The sequence below is a fragment of the Esox lucius genome, chromosome 17 (genome assembly GCF_011004845.1).
Source record: "Esox lucius isolate fEsoLuc1 chromosome 17, fEsoLuc1.pri, whole genome shotgun sequence".
NCBI classification, from domain to species: domain Eukaryota; kingdom Metazoa; phylum Chordata; class Actinopteri; order Esociformes; family Esocidae; genus Esox; species Esox lucius.
Genome location: NC_047585.1, coordinates 12,935,416 through 12,949,843, shown reverse-complemented (window position 1 = coordinate 12,949,843; position 14,428 = coordinate 12,935,416). Strand labels below are relative to the sequence as shown.

General features: G+C 39.5%; 1 protein-coding gene across 1 annotated transcript in view; it reads right to left on the bottom strand.

Moving 5' to 3' along the window:
- LOC105025409 overlaps nucleotides 1–6,305 on the bottom strand; it is a 228,899-nt gene extending 222,594 nt beyond the window's left edge. Inside the window, exon 1 of the mRNA XM_034287261.1 lies at nucleotides 6,227–6,305. The gene's annotated coding sequence lies outside the window, so the exon portion shown is untranslated. The remainder of the gene's footprint in view (nucleotides 1–6,226) is intronic.
- Nucleotides 6,306–14,428: the final 8,123 nt, after the last annotated feature.

Sequence of the window (14,428 nt, the reverse complement as noted above, 5' to 3'; positions counted from 1 at the left end):
CGTGTTATTTCTTGATAACAGACCGTTGCCATGAAAAACAGCGCGTTGCTATGGACGCAGCAGGATTCTAACCAGAAACGGAACGGTATTTGATTTTGAAATCGAGCTTCTCACCGAGCGCACGTCAGAAACCGAGGACAGTGTGTGTGTGTGTTCATCTCTTTAGTACTGTGACTTGACTTGACTTGACTTGAAACTTATAAGGACTCGACTTGACTTGCTTAGGGTGAACCCTTGACTTGACTTGACTTGCTTGATTTATCTGAACTGTGACTTGAGACTTGACTCGAGACTTGATGGTTAAGACTTGAGACTTGCTTGGACTTGACCATGTGTGACTTGTCCCCATCTCTGGTATATAGTCTAAATAACTTTAGGAATTTGCTATCTTCTACATTTTATATTCTGGGTAAAATAAAAACGTGGGATGTAACATAACATTAAAAGGAGACGTTCCGCCGTCTTTGGACAGTAAATATGACCGATCGTTATAGTTACACACATGACGTCAACCTCCGCTCTTGTCTAGTTTTGACCTGGCCAAAGTCCATGGATGCACCACTTCCCACTAACAACTTTACCTGCTTGCGCTACTAATCTCCAGGTTTTGTTTGACTAATGATGTGACTAATGGGGCACTATTTAAGTCAAAATCAAAAGGCTAGAAAAAAACAAAACATTTGAGCCACCATCATGGTCATGGATTAAGAGAACTGCACGTGATGGACGCTGCCTGTAGGAGAGTTATAACGTCGTAGGAGAGACAGAAAGTGAATAAAAACACCCTAAATATGTTTAGAACTACAAATTAACTTTCTTCTGTCGATTCATTTTTATTTTTTTTTAAACCAACCTCCTTTATCCGGGCTTGGGACCGGCAAAAGTTACCTAAAAGAGACATTCTGGCGGAGCGCATGTACGATTAATTTTCAGTCTGGAGGCGGAGGAGTTCACATCTCCTGCTCTGAATGCAGCTTGGAGGAATTGCTGTGCGGGGACTGGGCCGCCTGTGAGTGCTTTCAGATAGGAGAGGCGCCCACGGCGGCACCCGCTGCTCGTTGAGAAGAGTAAGAACAAGTCTCCAATAACACCACAAAAAGTCGCTAGATTTGTGGCTAGTCACTTTTTTGAAAAAAAGTCGCTAAGGGGGTCTGAAAAGTCGCTAAGTCTAGCGACAAAGGCTCTAAGTTGACAACACTGTATGGCACCACCCAGACCTTAGCTAATGTCCCCCTATTATTGGCCACCCCCTATTGTCATCCATTTCTAGTGGTTGGAGAACCAAATCCCCTCAAGTTCAAAATATAAATGCACTGGAAAACAATGGTATGTTTTGCTGTTAAATATACCCTTCCAGCTATCCCACCACCGTTTTTATAGAAATGTATGGTGGTTAAATCCTTTTTTTTTTTTTTTTTTGAAATGTTATGGAAATTTGAAACACTCATCAAAAGAAACAGCATCAAATCAATTGTGAGCTTTACCAATGTGGCCTGAAAACAAAGCAATATGTCTGGCGAAAACCGAATATATCTTTCCAATCCAAAGAACTCCAAACTTGCAGCAAAATATGGCTGTGGCAGCATCCTGGTGTGGGATGTTTCTCCTCAGTAGGGACTAAAGCACATGTCAGGACAGAAAACGGACAGTGCAAAATAACATGGATGATTCACTTTTCAACATGACAGTGTCCCAACATTACAGTGACATACCGCCAAAGCAATTGTAATGTGGCGGAAGGACAAGAAGGTTAATGTGCCCTAGTACCATCAATAATTTGAGGGATGAGTGCAGTCCATATACAGCCATTGTGACGGTAAGGTGATACACAGTGTTGTCATCTCCTGCATTTCCCAAACTCGGTTAATTCCATTCATTCACAAACACATCCCGGGGTGGTTAATTGCCATGTCTTCAATCATGCACACCAGGTCCCAATGATCCCATCAGTAAGTGTTCAAATGTTTCTCCTCTGCTCCCCTCAGTTGTCAGATGTTGTTGCTTGTATGTCGCACGTAGCTGGTGAGTGGTTTTGTTTTGCTGTTATACAGTGGATATAAAAAGTCTACACACCCCTGTTAAAATGCCAGGTTTTTGTGATGTAAAAGAATGAGACAAAGATAAATCATGTCAGAACTCTTTCCACTTTTAATGTGACCTATATTGTGAACAATTCAATTGAAATTGTCACAATTGTCACATTCTTTTACATCACAGGAACCTGGCATTTTAACAGGGGTGTGTAGACATTTTAATATCCACTGTACGTCAGCACTTTACTTTATATCAGTTTATGTTTTGCATTTGTTGTTTGTTTGACTAAAAACTACTAATTGAATGCAATCCTGGTTCCTCTACTCAACCACCACTTTACAGCCATGCAATTTGACTGAGCTTAAACAAGAAGAATGGACACACTTTGGACAGTCTATGCGGGCAAAGTAAGTTGAGTTGTATTCAAAGGGACTCATGGCTGTAATTAAAGCAAAAGTTGCTTCCATTAAGTTGCCTCTCCACAGTGGGTACTTGAAAACACTCATGACACCATAGTGAAATTAACATGATGGGGTACTTCATTTTTTGGTGGTACAGAAAATTAAAAAGGCTGGGAACCACTGAATAGGGGGATTTAACTTTAATTAATGGCCAGAGTTTTTTTCTCACTTTTCCGGGTTTATGAGTTGGTTCACGGATCAAAAGTGGACAATGTCTAACAGTATGGTGCCATGACCCGCATGGTTGTATTTTTTTACTCCATGTGAAAAGTTAATGTTGAGTCAAACCACACTATCTGAAGAACAAGTCAGTATAAGGCACACTATCAGGTATGGAACAAAAGGTTTTACACATTTATTTTTAGGCCATGTGAACATTAAGAAGACTATTAGAAGTTAATTGATGCTAAAGACAATTTTATCACATTTCATTATATGATCAAATTGATTGACGTTAATGTCCTTAACAGTATTATGATGTACCAAATGCATTACAAACAACATATTCCATAACTCAAATTTGGTTCTTAATCAGGGTCATAAATCAAGCTAATGCATGAACTATGTCTCTATTTGGCCATTTGGGGGCACCATTGGACAAGAAACATAATTCATCTTTCCTTGTAAGAATCTCTGAATATTTGCTGCATGTGGTTCTCTCAGCGCATAAGTGATGCAATCAAGACATTAGTAGCTGAATTGACAGATACATTGCAGAGAGTAGTGGATATCAAGGTCTTCCTAGAAAACCCTTCAAATTACAACCTGTTACTTACAGGGTAGTTCCCACCTAACTACATAGTAACAAGAATGTAAGTACCTGCTAAGAATAGGCAATTATTAACAAAATGTACTGACCCCTGTTCAAAAGTCTGCATACCCTTAGTTCTTAATGTGTAGGGCCCCCTTGAGCAGCAGTGACAGCGTGCAGTCTTTTGTAATAGTTGTCTATGAGGCCCAGAATTCTTCCAAGTGGAATAGCTGCCCATTCGTCTTGAAAAAATGCCTCCAGGTCATGCAAAGTCTTTGGTTGTTTGCATGAACGAAACGTTAGAGATCTCCCCAGAGCGGCTCGATGATATTAAGGTGAGGAGACTATGATGGCCACTCCAGAAGAATGCACATTTTCTGCCAGTATTTTCTAATAACATGCTGCATTCATCTTGCCATCAATTTTCACAAGATTCGCCGTGCCTTTAAAGCTCACACATCCCCAAAACATCAGTGAGCCACCACCATGCTTCATAGTGGGGATGGTATTCTGTTCACTCTAGGCCTTGTTGACCCCTCTCCAAACATAGCGCTTATAGTTGTGACCATAAAGCTCTATTTTGGTCTCATCACTCCAAATTACAGTGTGCCAGAAGCTGTTAGGCCCGTCAAAGTGTTGTTGGGCATATTGTAACCATGCTTTTTTGTGGCATTGTCGCCGCAAATTCATCTTTCTGGCAACTCAACCATGCAGCTAATTTTTGTTTAAGTATCATTGCATTGTGCTCCTTGAAACTCTTCTTATTAAGTGATTGAACAGTACTGAATGGTATTTGCAAGGCTTTGGATTTCTTTTTATATCCTTTTCCATCTTCATAAAGTTCCATTACCTTGTTACGCATGTCATTTGAAAGTTATTTTCTGCTCTCCATGGCTCAGTATCTAGCCTGCTCAGTGCATCCACATGAGAGCTAACAAACTCATTGACTATTTATACATTTAGACACTATATGCAATTTAAAAGCCACATGTGTGGGAAATTGACCTTTAATTGCCATTTTCACCTGTGTATGTCACCTTGTGTGTCTGTAACAAGGCCAAACATTCAAGGGTATGCACATTTTTGATTAGAGCCAATTGGGTTGTTTCTGTTATCATTATGATTTAAAAAAGAGGCCAAACAACTATGTGATACTAAATGGCTTCATATGATCACTGCCCTAAAACCCTCTGAGTGCTATTAACGGCAGAAGTTAGATTCTTCATTCTTCTTCCACAGGAACAACGAACATTCCGCTGCATATAACATCTCGTTTGTGTACTTTTGTAAACCAGAAGCCCCATAATCATGATCAGAAATGGTGTGTCCTTCAGGATTTCAGCAGCAGCCCTAACAAATTATATTTGATCTTATTCTGTTTTTTGAAGTCTATAATACATAAACCAATCCAATGCGAAGTCTATCCATGTCACCCCCCTCTCCAAAAGAGTGAGAAAAGATCGAGCGAGCTTGCTAGGGGGAGAGGCGTGTGTACTTATGCTCCCAAAAAAGTCATTATGCACTTGGATTGCATTGAAGACGCATTCAGTTGCTTCCAGCAATTGTTTTGAGAAAATAGAAATGGCCAAATGGCAAAAGAAATGGAATAAATGATGGAGAACGAGGATGGTGAAAATGGGTCTGAACATTCAGATGATAAAAAAATGTATCAGGATGGAATCGATGCATTTGTAAAATAGGGTAAGTGTAGCCTAAATGCCATTCTATGACATTTTTAATTATTATTTTGCATTGTTTTAGTGGAATTACTAGGCCTATATGTTAACTTGATATAACCGTACGGTAGCCAGTGGCAGTGCTGTGTTGTGTAGAGTGTCACCTGTGGATATAGCCATCCAAAGGAAGACTGGACACATCCCTGTTCTAATCTCCACCCCTTCCAGATATGTAGGGAATTCCAAAGGAAATAAAGGCACCCCCTATTTAAGACGGAAACAAACAAGGCCTTCTCTGGAAAAAACGTAATCTGGATGGTTGCCCCAAAACCTGTTAATATTGTTCAACATTAATGGTGACATGCACTAATGCACACCCCATACCCTCACGGATGCTGGCTTTTGTACTCTGCGCTGATAAGAAGCCAGATGGCCTCTATCTTTAGTCCGGAATACCTAATTAGTTTTGTCATATATAGACAGCTTCATTTTTTGTGCATAAATGATCCAGTCTTTTGTTGCCTCAGTCCCAACTTTATGGAGCATGTTTTTGAAAAGTCTGCATATATTTTTCAAGAAACAATAAAATGTTTCAGTTTCAATGTTTGATATGTTGTTTTTTTATTATTTTCTATTGAATATAGAGTTTAAGTGATTGGCACATCATTGTATTTAGTTTTTCTTTGCATTTTACGCAATGTCCAAACTTTGGAAATGGGGTTGTAAAAGAAAATGTAAATTTTTTAACACGTTTAAATCTTATTGGCTTATTTTATGAAATATTAGCTGACATGAGAAAATGGTGCAAATAAATTCATACAACTTCAACTGAGAAACTATTCAACTTCAACTTTTTCGCAACTATTTTAAAGCCGTATTATATGAGATATTACGTAACTTCGGTTTTGGTGGGCTTAATATTGGAGTCATGATTACTCTTTATAAGCATGGGTAAACTATGCAAACTATGATTTTATTTCTCAAATTAAAAACCTACATTACTAGCTGGACATAAAACAAGACAACAATCATTTGATTTCTGCATCAGAGTTCATTAACACCAATTAAGCAATAGGGAGAAATAAATAAGGACAGAAGTGTACATCCCATCAACTTGTTAATAAAATGTTAGAAACCACAAGTCTATTTTAACAACGCCTGTATCTCTAAACAACTAGTACAGTATTATTCTACTGTAACAATCCTTTCATCTCAGACAAGGTAAGTACAAATCAAAGTAAGTAATATAGAATCATTGTACCTATATTTTCTACAGTGAAGTGTTTCTTTAAGATCTCACTCACCTGTGATGAATGTTGACTTCAATCTGTCATGCAGGTATACAAGTGCATGTAAAGGTAGAAAGGAGGAAGATATATCTGGTTTTAAGCTGGGCTTGTCATGACAGAAGGAGGTTACGTTACGGAAAAGGTCAAGTCCCAGTCTGTGAGCTCTTTGTCTAAAGCTATTAATTTTAAAAACAACGCACAAAAGATATATTTGCAATGACAAGACAACCAGAAAAAAAAATTGACTCAGACAAACTCTGACAGTACCAAGATAACATTAAAATAATGTATGTCTGTGACACAAAGATATTAAGATCACTTACATATATACAGGTGCTGGTAATTTAATTAGAATATCATAAAAAAGTTGATTTATTTCAGTAATTCCATTCAAAAAGTGAAACGTGTATTATATTCATTCATTGCACACAGACTGATATATTTCAAATGCTTATTTCTTTTAATTGCGATGATTATACCTGACAACTAATGAAAATCCCAAATTCAGTATCTCAGAAAATGTGAATACTACTTAAGACCAATACAAAACATTTTTATAAATGTTGGCCAACTGAAAAGTATGAACATGAAAAGTATGAGCATGTACAGCACTCAATACTTAGTTGGGGCTCCTTTTGCCTGAATTACTGCAGCAATGCGGCATGGCATGGAGTCAGTCAGTCTGTGGCACTGCTCAGGTGTTATGAGAGCCCAGGTTGCTCTGAAAGTGGCCTTCAGCTCTTCTGCATTGTTGGGTCTGGCGTATCGCATCTTCCTCTTCACAATACCCCATAGTTTTTTATAGGGTTATGGTCAGTCGAGTTTGCTGGCCAATTAAGAACAGGGAAAACATGGTCCTTAAACCAGGTACTGGTAGCTTTGGCACAGTGTGCAGGTGCCAAGTCCTGTTGGAAAATGAAATCTGCATCTCCATAAAGTTGGTCAGCAGCAGGAAGCATGAAGTGCTCTAAAAGTTCCTGGTAGACGACTGCATTGACCTTGGACCTCAGAAAACACAGTGGACCAACACCAGCAGATGACATGGCACCCCAAACCATCACTGACTGTGGAAACTTTACACTGGACTTCAAGCAACATGGATTATGTGCCTCTCCTCTCTTCCTCCAGACTCTGGGACCTTGATTTCCAAAGGAAATTTACTTTCATCAGAGAACATAACTTTGGACCACTCCAGTCCTGTCTTTGGAGCAGGAGTCCAGTCCTTTTTGTCTTTAGCCCAGGCGAGACGCTTCTGACGCTGTGTCTTGTTCAAGAGTGGCTTGACACAAAGAATGCAACAGCTGAAACCCATACGTCTGTGTGTGGTGGTTCTTGAAGCACTGACTTCAGCTGCAGTCCACTCTTTGTGTATCTCCCCCACATTTTTTTATGGGTTTTGTTTCACAATCCTCTCCAGGGTGCGGTTATCCCTATTGCTTGTACACTTTTTTCTACCACATCTTTTCCTTCCCTTTGCCTCTCTATTAATGTGCTTGGACACAGAGCTCTGTGAACAGCCAGCCTCTTTAGCAATTACCTTTTGTGTCTTGCCCTCCTTGTGCAAGGTGTCAATGGTCATCTTTTGGACAGCTGTCAAGTCAGCAGTCTTCCCCATGATTGTGTAGCCTACAGAACTAGACTGAGATACCATTTAAAGGCCTTTGCAGGTGTTTTGGGTTAATTAGCTGATTAGAGTGTGGCACCAGGTGTCTTCAATATTGAACCTTTTCACAATATTCTAATTTTCTGAGATACTGAATTTGGGATTTTCATTAGTTGTCAGTTATAATCATCAAAATTAAAAGAAAAAACACTTAAAATATATCAGTCTGTATGGAATGAATTTATACATTATACCAGTTTCACTTTTTGAATGGAATTACTGAAATAAATACAGTTTTTGATGATATTCTAACTATATGACCAGCACCTGTATATACAGTACAGGCCAAAAGTATAAAAGTCTAAAATATAAGACATGTTTTCAGTTATTTCACACTTTTTTGTTAGGTACATAATTCCATATGTGTTCATTCATAGTCTTGATGCCTTCAGTGAGAATTTACAATGTAAATAGTCGTGAAAATAAAGAAAATGCATTAAATGAACAGGTGTGTCCAAACTTTTGGCCTGTACTGTATATATATATTTATATATACAGTAACTCCCAAAAGTGAGTTCACCCGAGAAACACACCGAGAAACTTGAATTCAGAGACTCGTTCCACTTACACAGCTCCATCAATAAGTATGGGGGCATGACCCCCTGCCACTTCCTGAAGTCCACAATCATCTCTTTAGACTTGAAGACGTTGAGAGAGAGGTTGTTGTCCTGGCACCATGTAGCCAAGTTCTTTACCTCCTCTCTGTAACCGGCCTCATCATTGTGCAGTGTTGTCTGTGAATTTGAGGATGATGTTGGAGCTGTGTGTGGCCAAAAAGTAATGCGTGATCAGGGAGTACAGGAGGGTACTGAGTATGCAGCCCTGGGGGGCTCCAGTGCTCAGGTTCAGTATTTTCCAGGTGGGAGAGGGAGGTTTGTGTCGTCTGGGTGATGGCATCATCAGTAGATCTATTAGGGGGGTAAGCAAATTGAAAGGGGTCCAAGGTGTCAGGAAGGGTGGAGCAGAGGTGATTTCTAACCAGCCACTCGAAGCGCTTCATGATGGTGGAGGTCAGTGCTACAGGGCAGTTGTTTTTTAGGCTGGTGATGGAAGGTTTCTTTGGTACAGGGACGATGGTAGTCTGTTTGAAGGAGGGGACTACAGAGACAATTAGAGGTTGAATATTGACATTGATGCTATTCCTGCATCTCTGAATGTCCCATGCCCTGAAGCTGTACTTGTTCCAAGATGTGTGGTTGATCATCTGGATTTCGCCCCCCTTATAACTCCTGGGGTGCCGGAGACTTTTCTTACATTCCAAACATTATGTGGAAAAGACGCTCTAGGCTAGAGTGGCCCAATGGCCAGCTCTCAAAATAGTAAGTAGCTACCTAACATTACCAAATAACTGTAAAAGGCATGGCTATTTATTTGGATAGTATATTCCATACACGGGGCAATTAAAAGTGCTTTATATTTTATGCTTAAAAAAAAAAAAACAGGCATACTAAAAACTACATTTAGCATCAAAGTATATGTTCAGCCTAGCAAGTCAAACACCTAGTTGTTAGCTATCCCCTTTCAAATTAATTTGCTGAGGACATTTTAGAATGTCTCTTGTCATCTGTAGGTTTTTTTATATTGTGGAGTCCATAGACCCATTTGGAGTGGACATCACAATTAAGTTTGGTGGTGGCAGAAAACAGCAAGCAACAAGTTCTCTGACTTTAGGAAAAACATGTATTGTTTTTCTTTTGCTATGTTGTATTGCCAGAATAGGAATGCAAAAAAAGATGGCCTTCGTTTTTATAGAATGCCCTTGTCGAAGCCACCCTTTGAAGCTAAATGCAGACATTCATAGTTGCAAGCCATTAAACATACAGACTGGACTGATGAAATCCTCTGGATTGCTAGTCTCTGTAGTGCTCATTTCATATCAGTGTTTATCTCACTCAGGCAAAATAAATGATGTAGTTATAATAATAATGATAAATTAGTAATAGCAGCATCCACAAAACTGGCATCCTTAGTAGGCTATTTCACAAGAGTAAAGACCATTGACCAACTTTAGCAACATTAGCTGGCGTGTATGCACAGTTAACATGCAAATAAATTGCTTCTATTTAGACGGTTTAGCTTCCATCACTCTGTATTTATGCAAGTCATTTAATGAATGAATGGGATGTATATTATATTTGTGATTTGACATTTTCTTTACAAAATAATTGGTGAAGTCATGTAACAAGTAACACAAAATGACAATTAATTACAATTTGGGTCTTTTCAAAAATATTGTATGACCAATACAACCTTCTTTTCAATATGTCTGTCAGTTTCTTGATCTGTTCACGATCAACTTTGGCTGAAGCAGCAAACACAGCCTCCCTAATGCTATTCAAAGATGTGTATTGTCTTCTCTGACTGTAAATCTCATGCAATAAAATTTAAATTAATTACTTAAAAATCATACAATGTGATTTTCTGGATTTTTGTTTTAGATACCGTCACTCACAGTTGAAGAGTACCTATGATAAAAATGACAGACTTCTACATGTTTTGTAAGTGGGAAAACCTGCTAAATTGGCAGTGTATCAAATACTTGTTCTCCCCACTGTAGATTGTATTGCAAGCTTCTCTAATTGACTTGAATTCAAAGAGCTGCAAAAGCTGGTTGATGTGTAACTGTAGCTAGCTATCAAACGTAATCGAACCGCTAGCTGAAGTGAGACCTATAATTCAGTGCAGCGAAAATGAAGATTGGTGTTGGTTCTAAATGTGTATTGAGCTGTAGAAGTAAAAAAAAAAAAAAGATAACATCCTTTGTTTGAACTAGTTACTGTAAGTCAGCCACCAACAGACTCCCTCAGATTCCCACACACGAACTGTAGTTATAGATGCATGATGTGTTTCTGCTGAGCACTGGATCAAACTATTGTGAGGCAAAGGGCGGTGGGTCGCATTCATTTTAAACATAAAAATGCGTTATTAAGTGTCTGTATTCAGCACAAGTGCTTTCATTACGTGTTATTAATATTATTGAAATCATAGTTATTTTTGGTGATATATTGGGACAAATCATAGTTTTCCCAGGATGGCAAACGGGTAATGTGACTTCTAGAAGGTTTTTACAATGGTTTTGACAAGTTGTCAGCTCTTCCAGGAAATGGTAAGATGCTCTATAGTAGTCGCTAATACCATTCGTTTTTGTGTATTAGGGTTGCCTGCCTGTTGGTACATAAGTAACCCTTCTTGTCCCAATCTGATGCTTGCTACCTGGTTAATATCACAGTGTGGTCTACAAACAATTACAGTGAGGAAATAAAGTTATAAACACTGTTTGAGCTAAATGTGAGTAAATAACAGCGCGGTCTGACCAGCCATTGTTACGTCACTCGTACCTAGACGTTCTAATGGTGTGTTCTAAACAATACGTTCTAATGGTGCGTTCTAAACGATACGTTCTAATGGTGCATTCTAAAAAATACATTCTAATTGTGCGTTCTAAACAATAAGTTCTAATCACCGGTGTGATCGTATGGTTCAGGGACCACACTAGCCTGATCACACTGGTGTGATTGTACTTGTCAAAGGGTTAACACATTGGTGCACACTTAGAACAGTGATACTGGACACATCGCAACCAGTATTAACCCAGAGGAATATCTGACTTGTATTGGTGAGATTGCCAGGTAAATGGATAAAGATCTTGAGAAGGTTTTAGAAAGAATTGGCAGGGACCATGAAATTAATTGACAAAATACGAAATACTGGTCAATTTCCTCCTACTCGATATTATGCCATGATGAATTTGATATTATGCCATGATAAATTTTGCATTAAACGTGCAAGGCAGTTTTCCAAAATCACAAAGCAGATCTTACTCTTTTTCAAAAGAATAATTCAAATGTATGGTTTCTAGGAGGCTACATAATTCAAGAAGGGGTGCATATAAATTTAATACAGCAGTATGCTTGATGCTCACCAGTTTGGCAGCTTGCCTTGTATTCCAACATTGACCTCTGACTAACAGTAGCAACCTGGCAATAGATGATAATGATCTTTCATTAGCACACTGCACTTCTTTGGCAACTCTGCGTGGATGTTTTGCCTGCATAAATGCCGAATAAATCGCAGCAAAACCATAGTCTGCCTGCTACATGTAGTCCAATTAAAATGTTGGGGGGATGTCGGGAGTGATGTGTTATTATGAATGTTAAATCTGATTATAACAGCGAAATGGGGAACGGGACTTGAGTTGTGTGGGTATTGACCAGTCTGCACGACCTGGCCCAACTCCCTCTGTTTAACACCTTGCATCTATGCATTCTATCATCAACAACAAAAAGTTCTACTACGGCAAATTCTGTATTTTTCTGGATGTTTTCAAAAGGCTCAAAGAAAAGGCTAAAGCCTATGTTTGAACTGTATGTCTATTGCATTTGGATGAAAGAGACAAGTTCGCACCATGCAAATGAAATTACTATTGCGTTTGGACAACACATAATTTACAGTATTATGTTTCGGATGCCTCCGGAACGCCTTCCTGGGAAGGTGTTCCGGTCCCGTCCCACCGGGAGGAGACCCCGGGGAAGACCTAGGACACGCTGGAGGGACTATGTCTCCCGGCTGGCCTGGGAACGCCTCGGTGTCCCCCCGGAAGAGCTGGAGGAAGTGTCTGGGGAGAGGGAAGTCTGGGCATCCCTGCTTAGACTGCTGCCCCCGCGACCCGGCCCCGGATAAGCGGAAGAAGATGGTAATTTACAGTATTCAAATTAAATATCTATTGCATTTGGACTGTGCAAAACTTTCACACCATCCAAATGAAATGTCTATTGCATGCATGTACACAATCCAAATGCTATGTTTATATATACACTCACCTAAAGGATTATTAGGAACACCTGTTACATTTCTCATTAATGCAATTATCTAATCAACCAATCACATGGCAGTTGCTTCAATGCATTTAGGGGTGTAGTCCTGGTCAAAACAATCTCCTGAACTCCAAACTGAATGTCAGAATGTGAAAGAAAGGTGACTGAAGCAATTTTGAGCGTGGCATGGTTGTTGGTGCCTGACGGGCCGGTCTGAGTATTTCACAATCTGCTCAGTTACTGGGATTTTCACGCACAACCATTTCGAGGGTTTACAAAGAATGGTGTGAAAAGGGAAAAACATCCAGTATGCGGCAGTCCTGTGGGCGAAAATGCCTTGTTGATGCTAGAGGTCAGAGGAGAATGGGCCGACTGATTCAAGCTGATAGAAGAGCAACTTTGACTGAAATAACCACTCGTTACAACCGAGGTATGCAGCAATGCATTTGTAAAGCCACAACACGCACAACCTTGAGGCGGATGGGCTACAACAGCAGAAGACCACACCGGGTACCACTCATCTCCACTACAAATAGGAAAAAGAGGCTACAATTTGCACGAGCTCACCAAAATTGGACCGTTGAAGACTGGAAGAATGTTGCCTTGTCTGATGAGTCTCGATTTCAGTTGAGACATTCAGATGGTAGAGTCAGAATTTGGCATAAACAGAATGAGAACATGGATCCATCATGCCTTGTTACCACTGTGCAGGCTGGTGGTGGTGGTGTAATGGTGTGGGGGATGTTTTCTTGGCACACTTTAGGCCCCTTAGTGCCAAATGGGCATCGTTTAAATGCCACCGCCTATCTGAGCATTGTTTCTGACCATGTCCATCCCTTTATGACCACCATGTACCCATCCTCTGATGACTACTTCCAGCAGGATAATGCACAATGTCACAAAGCTTGAATCATTTCAAATTGGTTTCTTGAACATGACAATGAGTTCACTGTACTGAAATGGCCCCCACTGTCACCAGATCTCTACCCAATAGAGCATCTTTGGGATGTGGTGGAACGGGAGCTTCGTGCCCTGGATGTGCATCCCACAAATCTCCATTAACTGCAAGATGCTATCCTATCAATATGCGCCAACATTTCTAAAGAATTCTTTCAGCACCTTGTTGAATCAATGCCACGTAGAATTAAGGCAGTTCTGAAGGCAAAAGGGGGTCAAACACAGTATTAGTATGGTGTTCCTAATAATCCTTTAGGTGAGTGTATATATTTATATATTTTTAATAACGTCATTTTTATGTAATTTTTTAATTATGGTTTGCTTGTTATTTGCAAATAGAGAGATGCATCAAACGCTTACAGAACAATCATCTGAGGAATCTCTGAAGTAGATACATGAACAGTCCGTGTTTATTACATTTTAAAGGTGTGTGGCAAGTTACTGTACAGCTGTCCTAACTCAATAGAACACATTCCCATTTGTTCTATTACTACCTAGTCTTCACACAAAGGACAGGCCTTCCTCCCCCACATGGGCAACCTCTTGAACTCTATAGAAGTCTTACATAATCTGGACAAACAATAGATAGGTTCCTAGTGATGCTCTGATATTCATACAGACGTGTGTCACAACCAAAGATCAGAGTTACATACCAGGTGATAGAAAGACAGACATTTCTCAAATGTACCTTAGTTCAAAATTTCGATAACAGTATCCATAACAAACAAGGAAACACTGAAACTCTTTCTGTGCTTCATGATTGAGAGCCGTCATATGATAGTT